Raw genomic sequence first — 11,161 nt, forward strand, 5'->3', positions numbered from 1 at the left:
ATACACAGATACGTCAAAAATAATAACACACCGTAATTTTGCGTCGGGGGTTAAAAGCTAGCATAAGTAAGTAATCAAACAGTGTTTTGTAAGTAGCTAACTAAGCCCTAGTAGAAAACTACAGATTTATAATTGATAAGGTCGATGCTCTAAAACAACGTAGCGGGTTCACTGACCGGCAGTTAATACGTTAACCATCAGGTGTTTATTTACCGACAATACATTACTATGAAAATAAATAACGCGCGGGAGATCTGGCAGATCTTAAAGCTAATTTGGAGTAAGTTAGGCTATCGTTTAAATTCTGACAGTTATTATCTGCGTTGTTTATGTCAGTTTAGAATATACGAACGACAGTTATACACAACGTGTAAATGAAAACCGAAAAATTACTTCACATGCTTAAGAGTTACATTATTTACTTTCTCTGAGACTTATCTGTGAAACCGAAACGCGAATAGTTTTTAAGTAAACCATTGCCATAGTTTTGACACAGCTCTAACATCACAGTAAAATCAAGTGACTACTGTCACTTTAGCGTAGGTACTATGCACGTGTCGGTCTTTTATCTTCAATAGGGTTGTCATAAGTAAGCAATCAGAATGTTTTGAATTAGTTTGTATGGAAAAATAAATGAGCATCTTTTGATTTAATATTTTTGCAGGATAATTCCTTATGAAATATACTCATGCACCCTTTAACAACGTTTCGTAATTCCGTTACACGATGTAGATATAGAGATAAAGTACCTAATGACAGAAAGACAGATCGATCAATATAAATGAAAGGAGAGTTTTGAATAAATAAGGGGAAGGGCGAACATGATACAATTCTAAATAGCACCTGCTCTATTTATTTTGTTGACAATCTTACACAAATGTCTGACAAATCTACAGCTGGGTTTTCAATAGAATTAATCAAGTTAAAGCAAACCCGCTTATATTGGTATTTTTTTTGTTTTTAAACGTAATTTTACGTTATATAAGAATCTAGAGCCTTTATTTTTATCAGGGTCATAGTCAAGGTCTGTGTATGAGCTTAATATAGACCTGTTTATAGTGGGAAAGTTAGTTATGCCTATGGGTACATCAATTGTTGCAATATTTACGATTTTTATTAATTCCTTTCTTCCTAAGTTTTTAATAACCTGTATAAACTATGGTTGGAGAGCAAACAAAATGACTAATATTAATAATACACAACGTGTCCATGTATCAAGCATCTGCATCTCTGGACAGCTGTTACTATCTCTCAATTAGTTAATTGGTAACTGCACGAAGTACATTAAAGTTCCAACAAGAAAGCTTCTATTTAGTGGCCCATTCGACTGCATATAATTCGTATGTATACATTTCGGACGGTATTTCAGCTGCTTTTAATGAGAATAATTGACTGTATAATAGTTTAGCTACAAAAGCCAGGTGTAAACAAAAGTATATAAAGTAAAATACTGGTGTGGGCGCGTGCTTAAAATAACCGAATGCGAACAAGTATAACCCATGTCGTTTAACTAAATACCAGATATCCTTTTGGTCAAGCCGAAAGCGGAAAGTCATAAATCTGAGAATATACTATGTTTGTACCCTAACTAACTCGTATATTAACAATTACATTTATTAGACAGGGATGAAAAATGTTGATGTAATGAAGTTGGTCTTTTTTTCAGTACTATTTATATTTAACTGACAATGCCATTCCTTTTTCGACAATGGTTGTAGAAGTAAAGAGGGTTTGTGAACAAGTGGGAGCAGATTCGGTTTAGTACGTAATTGATTCGGTTAGACCAAAATTTATGAAGAATCGAAGAATAAAAGGAAAATCGGATTATATAGAGATTCTTTATTATAGGTACATTAAGTTCATGTGTGTAAGTAAGTGGGTGTATAACAATAAAAAGGTTTTTTTTTGGTTTTTGATTAATTTACAATATTGGATATATTGTGTTGACTACCAAGAAGTGCTCTGGGTCAATTCGTACGTATAATGAAATTCCCACCAAAATAATAAAGTAGACCAAAGATATAATAACGTTTGTGAAATATGAATCAAAACTAGAACACAGAGTTTTGTTGAATACTTTTTTTAAAGAATCTCCTTAAAACTTCTGCAACCTTTCAAAACTAACTAACTAAGCTAAACTAAGTTTAAAGGTCACTTAATAATTTAATCTATAATATGAACATCTGACAGATCTATAAAAGAAAGTTGTCAAAAACTTCAAGCTCTACTATTTGTGAATTAACTTAATACTACACTATACAGAATCCGGTTCCGTTAACAAAACGTCACTTTCCAACCGGTCTACAGATACGCGGATATGACTAGAACCTAGTTTTATTACAGATGCATTGAACACAATGATTGCAATAAAATCTATCAGGGAAATTGCACTCAAAAGCAACTAACTATAATAATAAAGTTATACTAAATACTTACACATAAAAATAAAACCGGCGGCGAACAGGATATAGCGAATCAGTCCGTTAGAAATGTAACAAAAGTTCACTTAAAACGACACAGCGTAACAAAATTAAAAGAACCAATGATAAGTGCACATATAAATATAAAGCAGAACGTTAGTCTGTGACAGGGCGCGCGCGGTGCGTCCAACACAGCGAGAGTGAGCGTAACTACTGAATTGACGAGAATTCTGACTGCATAGCAATTTGTTAAGCCGGCTCTGCTGGGTGAAGCGAAAACACAATTTTGGTTCTATATAGTCTGTTTATTGTTTTTAGTATATTTATGTACATGTTTTATGGGTTTACAAAATTATATTCGGTAACGTGTACAGTTTTGTTCATGGAGACGGCAACTGGAAGCTGCGTTTTGGTACACATAGAGATTGGTGTTGCGGTTTGATGTGCGATCAGTGTAAAAGATGATTTTGTTTTGTAATTTTTTGTTATTTCACTTACGTACTTTTGAATGTTTAGTGAGATGAAAGATTTTCTTAATGTCACACTGAGAATATACTTATAAAATTGTAATCCAAAATAATAATTCGATTTGATGATGTTGATTCTAAATTGATTTATAACAAGGTTGTAGACAAGTTTTCATGGTTAAAGGTTTTAATGTGATTTAAATTAACTAACAAGGTATCTTACTACTTCCGATTGAAAAAAAAACTTATTTAATAACAGAATATATGTATAAGCATATATACATATTTAATTCAAATAAAATATTAATCTCGTTTTGTTTTGAAGCTTATAAACGCAAATACATGAGAATAAATCAGTTTGACCTAAAAGCGTGTCATGTTTATTGTTCTTAGATTTATCGCGTACAGTCAGGCAGATGTGCTGTAATCTGTAATTCGAATTAACATTACTATAGACTCGGACACAACAACAACAATTTAGATTTTCTTCTCCTTTGAAGCAAATCTTTATCTGCTTCAAATGCATCATTGTACAAAGCGGGGCTACAAAGTCAACATGAAGATGATCGTTTATTCATAAACGACTAGCCTCTCATGAGGAATGAAGTTTCAGTAATCAACTGCTATTTCACATTGTCATTCATCTTCAAATATCACAGATGCATATTTAGTAATATTCTAACATATAAAAATGATTTATTGATAAAATCTTCAAAGTTTGTCATCTTTATGGAAATGATATATCATCGCATTAAGACGCGACAAATCGTCCCGAATATATTGTTGGGGGAAGAGAGAAACGTTGCTGGAATCGAAATGAATTTAGAGCGAGCTATGCTAATTATAACAAGACATTTGACGACATCTATAAAGCTAAGGTACCTATGACAGTTACTGCAGATACAAAAATATTTTATATACAACAGGCTTTTAAGAAGCAAAGTTTCTTTGTTTGTATATGAATGTTCATTGTAGAATAGAAAATTCTCCGAAGAAGAAGCAGGTAAGACATAGACCGTCGCTCTTTTATAAAGATCATTTTTTTACATTTTAACAAGATCCATTAAAGATGTTTTTTTTTTATTTTATTAACGGTAGACCAGCGCTTGACGACAATCATGCTCGTTAGAAAGCAATGATGAGGTCGAGGTTGGAGCTCGCTTTTCCTTGAAGGTACTCAAATTATACGTGGCAGAAAACACAGTTGCCGGGAGGGCGTTCCACATCCTAGCGGTACGTATAAAAAAATTGGTTGTCTGTAAAGTCGGCTTACTGACGATAGTTGAACGTGACAACGTCGTAAGAAAATACTGATTGAATGGTTGCATTTTTCAAAAGAAAATTTTAATTTAATTGTTTGATAGATATTATCGTTGCTATAAACAATTGACACGTTCACTTTTTACTGCACTTCATCCTTGCCGAAAACATGTAAATGTATTATTGTATAGAAGCTGTCCACGCGGACGCATCGCTCACTCAAGTAGGAGAGAGACAGATGTCGAACGCGGAGGCCGACTGTGCCTCTTTGTCGCTCGTTCCGCGCTCTCGCTTGCACTTCAAGCCTTGAATGGAACGCCTCAGAGCGAGGTAACGCCGCATACGTCATGTTTTTTCGTGAGTGCAGCCGGCTCCATCGAATTATAAGACGTTGTCACGTCAAAAACGTTTCGTGCGTGTTGATGGAATATCACTGTGTCTCGCTGTCTATGGTAGAACGATGTAATAAATGTGGTTTCATGCTATTTAAACTTATGCAATGACATGTCTCAAATTGATTTTCGAGTCATGTTATAAAACTTATCGTAGGATTTCTGTACTTTAGCAGGCGACAGATACACATAGATAAACGTCAGATATATGTAGTTAAAAAGAAATAGTCAAAAGCTGGAAACGAAAAGCTCTCTGAAATATGTAGATCCCTATCCCTATCCCTACTAATCCCTTCTAATACTTATTATAATGTTTGTTACGCTTTCACGCAAAAACTACGTAACCAATCCTCATGACACTTTAAACACATATTCTTGGAAGTGTTAGAAGTAATAAAGGATACTTTTTATCCCGACATTAAGCTCGGTTCCTTTGGGAGAGGGGATGAAAGTGTTTGACGATTTTACTCCATAACTCCAACAAATTATAACCGATTTAAAAAAATATTTTTGTACTATAGAGGTTATAATATATGTTTAATTTTGCCTAAATAAGTGGTAAGAGATAGAGGACAGAACTCCTTAGCGGACAGCAGCAAAACCCCTCAGTTAAGGCTATACTGAATACTTTATTTTTTTTTAGATCTACAACTAAATTTAATGCCACATCAAAAAACAAAATCAAACGCAGACGAAGTCGCGGGCAACAGCTAGTATATTAAAAAATAACGGAGGTGGAATAGTACTATTGCTTTATAGAAAAACCAGTATGGAAGAAAGTTCTTGAATAAGTACCGTGGCCGTAGGATTTATTACCTTTATCTAGTAGTTATAGCGTATAAAATATTAATAAATATTTTTACAGTTCAGACTACTATTTCTTAACATTACCGCGTTTATCTTTAATTACTATATGAATTATAATAACTAAACGAATTTTTCAGCATTAATATTTTAAAAAGTAAAGAATCAATATAATTTTTATCCCATAAGATGCGGGGTCGGTAAACATCGAACCACCTAGAGAAAGCTGTACCTATTATGGCAATTGAAATACATATATATATTGATATTTAGTCTTTTCCTATGGGGGTTTTCCGATATTTTTTTTTCTTGCTACCTCACCTCGTATTTAGGCAAACAAAAAAAACGAAACGGTTCAATCATTTTCCATTGTTAGCGGGACTAACGAACAGCAATTCATTCATTCAGTATTTATTAATTAAGGCTCTTATTAATAAACCGACCGCTATATATACTTTATAATTAGTGCAAGTTCGGTGCTACGCATGGATTAGCCGATACTTGAGAGCACGACTTAAGAACCTATACTTAAAACTTTGCAAAACTTATATTTAACACCGCCAGCACTTGCAAAGACCTAACAATTTAATATACACAATTAACTCCCCCTTGAGCTCGCGTTGAAGTGGCTCTCGAAACAGGGTATCAAGCGTCTCTTATACGATTTGATTATTCCGTTGATGCCAAAAAGGTAATAAAAATAATAAAAATAAAGAAACACTTCGTATTGTAAATCTTCGTCTCGTATATAGCGGCAACAAAATTTAAATTATATTTTTAATTGATAAGGCCACATGATAAAATGATACCTATCATTTTAAATAAGAAATGAAAAAAAAATTTCGACATTAGAAAAGACACTGTTTATTTACAGACATCGTTTAGTAAAGGTAGTATTACGAATGCTCATTAAAAAGCTGTTACTCGTAAGTTTAAGTAACAAATGCAAGGACCTGTAGCGGTGATTAATGGTTGCATCAGACTGTGGAATTAGGGTCGATTACTGGCCATCTTACGCCGGTATTACGTAAAAGAAAACGACGTCCAAACATTTGTGTCTACTGACCAAGTAGTCGTAGGTACAATTTAAGTAATTGAGGTTCAAAGTTGATTGCTTGATTGGAACTGCGCCGATCTTTATTTTAAAAGACTATTTACTGTAAACCATGTTAATAAAGTAATCTATTAGCTTTGATGGATATCGTTTAAAAGCGAGTAGCATGGGAGAATGCACAAATAGAAGTACACTTTTGCATTTATCAAATAAGTACGGATATGGATCTTATCTTCTAAACATTTTATCTTTTGAAGTTAATATTCAATCAAATCCTAAATCTTTAGATGGCAAATTAAATTTAACAATGCTAGATGGAATAAAAGGAATAACACTATTTCATTCAATCTGCCATTTGAAAAAAAAAATATTAAGATTATTTATTAATCCCGTGCGTTTAAACGTCTTTGATCTGTCCAGGCATTCATTGAAGAGTATTTCTTTAAAAATTTTAACTAGATATCCATGGTATGGTTGTTTTATCATTAGCGTCTAAAAATCTCCTCAAACTTCCAGAGATTTTCAATTCGTTCTAAATTTTATATTTTTTATAAGTAATAATGATCACATGTCATGAGAATTTGAGCAAAACGAAAATAATGAAATGAGTAACAGAATGAACGTCGCGTCGTTTGCTGCACGACAGGAAATTGCAAACACGTTAGTGACTATTGAACTAGTCAGCACACTGCATATAGGGGGGACCTGAATCAGTCTTATAATAGTAAAATTGACGTTAGGTTATTCATCTAATTTATATAACGTAGGTCATAGTACAGTTAAGTGGGACGTCAACAGTGGCGTGCCAAAGGTTTTTGATAAGCACAGCTAACAAATGATACAAAACGAATAGTCAGGTCTACTGGAAAATCCGACCGAAGCGTATTATCAAAGTCTTACTCGTTTTGAAAATGCTTTAGTATTAAATCCGCCCGTAAACCTTTTTTTTTGGTTGTGCAATAAAGAATTTAAAAAAAAAGTTTACGTTTATAGAAAGGAATTTAACTTCAGACTTGTCATTCCTTTCCAACTCTACAATTTGACACCAGTACGTACATATTATTATCTCAAAGATTTCTTTACTGGCTCGCTCGATTTTGATACGAGTATCAGTTTTAGATCCTAAATAGAAATAAGTCGTTTAAAAAAACCCTTCCCTAGTAGGTACTGAAGTAGATAATACGTTTATGGATGTATGAAATTTACGCTATAGGTCGTCCATGCATACCTACGTTTGAAGCTAGAAAATCTGTGGAAATAGCAATATTCGCTCGTCTTTTAAGCATTAATCGACGAAGACGAAGTATTTTAAAGGACGAGTTAAACTATTTAAATTGTTTATTGACGTAGCAAAGCGAGTAAACTTCGTCTGCTGGTATTGCCTCAAGCAAGTTGGAACTTAAAGTTTACAAGTTGTACCTAAATTCAAATAAGGAATTATAAAAGAAATAATTGAAAACATTGGTTTGGACAACATCTTTGCTAAGCACTTTTAACAAGGCACAAAAAAATTGTACTTAATAATATGATATGAAAGTACTTACTTTGACATAATTGTAGAATTAGTGAGCTATCAAAGTAGCTAGAGGATTAATATTTGTATATTAGCGGCGTTATCTCAAAAGGCTTTCAAGTAGGTATATTTTGAAAACAGCAATCTTAAATGATTATAAATGAAAAGCGATCCCTCGCAACTTCGTCCACTTATAAGTCAACCTTAAAAGATAGACATATTATATTTTCGCGGACTTTTTTTAGAACTTTTATTAGCACAACAATAACTTCGTCATTCATAATTTATCGAAAGTTTAACCGTTTAAGCAGCACACGCGGCAGAAGATTCTTCATTTGGCTATCCAACACTGAAATAATTTTTCAAATCGGACCAGAAGTTCCTGTGATCATCGCGTTCAAGTAATAAACAAACAAACTCTTCAGCTTCATATATTAATATAAGATAAGGTATTTAATTTAATTTATAATAAACTACGTACCATCTTAAATAGATTTGATTGAAAATAATCTGCATGTGGTAATTCCTATAGAAAAAAAACAATTTAGATTTTTCTGATTTAATGTTGCTTAGAGTTCTTTTTATAGATACTTAGAGAATTGTGTGTTAGGATACGACAGGGTGTGATATGGCACGCATTTCATACAAAAGAAAGATAATTAAATGAAAAAAAAACAACAGTGTTAACACTACACGGTCGACAGAAATCAGAAGCAGGGGGTATTCGGTTTATAATTAACTCTATCACCTCTTTCTGAAAATTACCAAAAAATATCTAATAACTAAAGGTATTTAGATTATTATTTAATTTAATCACCTACTCTAAAAGTGACAGTGAAAGAATTCATATTTACGTATAATTTGTTGTGTATTTAATTATGCATAATTCAAAATTCAAATCATTTTAACATCCTTTAACTAAACTAAATGTAACTCGCTCAATTAAATGTGATCTATTGGAGCAAGCAGCTATTCGCAACCCAAATTCAAGATGGCTAGAATCCGCACAACAACTAACATTAATTATGTAAGGCTGATGTTTTTTTGATTGGGCGTAATTATCATCGCGCCAGTCATCAAATTTACACCCTGAATTCTAGAGGTTATTCATTGACAGGTTGCTGAGTCTCTAAGGGAAAGTCCTTAGAGACTCAGCAACTTTGTTTCGATTTCCGGATGGACCCTTGCCGATAACCATCTGACGGGTGGCTACGGCGTCGCCGGAGGAGTGGGGCGCGCGCGAGATCTCGCAATGAGATGAGCCCCAGGGCTCGACGACATCAGGGGAATTGGGGGAATTGGGGGACGTCGACCCTAGGGTGCCTCCTCCGAGGATTCGGACTTCGGCTTCGGCGGACTTTTGGACAAATATTTGTTTAGTTCGAACGCTCCCGTTTGTCCGTGGTAAATTTAAATCGCATCGATTTATATAAAAATACCCACAGATATCAAATGTATGCCATTTGACACTCGCGGTAGGTCAAATAAAAATATACTTATTTGTCCAAACCATTTAATGAAACAAATAACGAACCATTACCAAATTTGGCAAAAATGCAAATTAATTTTACAAAGATGCCAATAATTGATAGGTACTAAATAAAAGAATCAAGAAACTAAATCCATTTATAGAATCTCTTTTCATGTTGACGAAGAATAAGCTAACTAACAACAATGCTATTACAGCTTATACAAAAAACTACGTGCAAAACTTTTTTATGGTAGCTATTCGTTGAGGTTTTTGTCAGTGAACTATAGAATTTCATAAAAGGTCGCACAACCTTTCACGGTTCAGCTAACGAAGTCTCTCATGCGCTCACAAATATCTCATAATGGAAATATGAAAAGTTGAAAACTATAGAAACCGCGGAAGCCACGGGCCGCCTCAGCTTTGAAAAGGAGACTGAAATATGAATTCCCTAGTTACTATTGAAAGCCTCGGTTAGAAGGTCAAGGTCTTTTGGAACGAAACCAATTAAATTACGGTGTTCATATTTTAATATTTATAAGGTAAACGTTTACCCGCAAAATGGAATACCAATGAAGCTGACAACGTGATCCAATTCCGTCGCAATCAATTATCATCAATGACTAGAACCTTTGACATGTCTATTCGTATTGTGATATATTGTTCACGTATTGAAATATTCAACAAACAAACTACTACTACTAAATGCTGTTAAGCTCTTTATCTCGCTCAATATAGACGACTATTATTATTTATTTATCTATTCTAAATCATACTTAAGTATTTATAGTATGTTAAAATGTGTATTAGTATATTTAATTTTTAATATTTATCAATAGTATTGTGGTATTTGTGTAGTCTGGTTTGGTCTAAATTGTGTACCCCACCCATATGTTTTTCTTTTTAGTATTCCTAATCCTGAGGTTGCTTGGCAGGGATCGCTACCTAGCGATAAGGCCGCCTTTTGTATACTGCTTCATTCTTCAAGTGTTTGTTCCTTTTTTTTCCGTTTTTCTGAGTGGTGTACAAATAAAGAGTATAAATAAAAATGATGCTATTATAATATATTATGTTTATTGATAGTAATCCCAGGAAGTTATCAATAGATCAACCAGTGGCATGCACCGGATTTTCCACCAGAGAAGGCACAAAGCAGGAAGATTTGGCTATCCTAAAGTCTCTACCTATCTTATGATTTTGGCAGTTCTAGTCGCTAAGGAAGTAGTAACAAAATGATTAATAAGGTTCTCATAAAGTGAAATAGGAACACGGAAGCAATATGTTTTTTCGCAAAACGACGACATAATCTTTCTGCAATAACCATGTTGAATCACGCAACAATAATCGTTTCTTTACCATGTTTAATAGCAATATGCGACATAAATCATTGGATAAATTCCCACGCAGTTCTATTATTTTTTAGCTTTACATAAGCGGTTTCCACTATAAATAGGAACTATAGACAGTGAGCTTTTTACAATGTTTATAAGCTTTTTTTTTACTTTTTAGTCCAAATAAAAAGTTACCCTTACCTCCACTCGCTGTCTATCAATCAGACCTTTTTTATCAGAGACTGCTTTAGTAAGCTGAAACCTATACCAAATCTTATTTGTGTAAAAATTTTAGGGTACTAGTTTAACGCAAAAAGATATAAAGATAGGCTTTCAAGGCGTGTTTTCTATGATTATCAAAATCTACAGGAAACTTCTTAATGACCTACAAGTAAGCAATTTGGCACGAAGAAGAAGAAACACTTTATTGCACGTATAACATACAGGAAAAG

At 33.5% G+C, this 11,161-nt stretch overlaps 1 protein-coding gene across 2 annotated transcripts in view; it reads right to left on the reverse strand.

Annotated features, from left to right (window-relative positions):
- The window catches only part of LOC120624687 (rootletin), a 93,243-nt gene that overhangs the window by 63,458 nt on the left and 18,624 nt on the right, over positions 1-11,161 (reverse strand). Inside the window, exon 1 of one of the 2 annotated variants that reach the window (XM_039891361.1) lies at positions 2,437-2,599. The exons of the other annotated variant lie outside the window; for it this stretch is intronic. The gene's annotated coding sequence lies outside the window, so the exon portion shown is untranslated. Of the gene's footprint in view, positions 1-2,436; positions 2,600-11,161 lie in introns of those variants that run through there. 2 annotated transcript variants of the gene reach the window in all.

This window comes from Pararge aegeria, chromosome 6, assembly GCF_905163445.1.
Source record: "Pararge aegeria chromosome 6, ilParAegt1.1, whole genome shotgun sequence".
NCBI lineage: Eukaryota > Metazoa > Arthropoda > Insecta > Lepidoptera > Nymphalidae > Pararge > Pararge aegeria.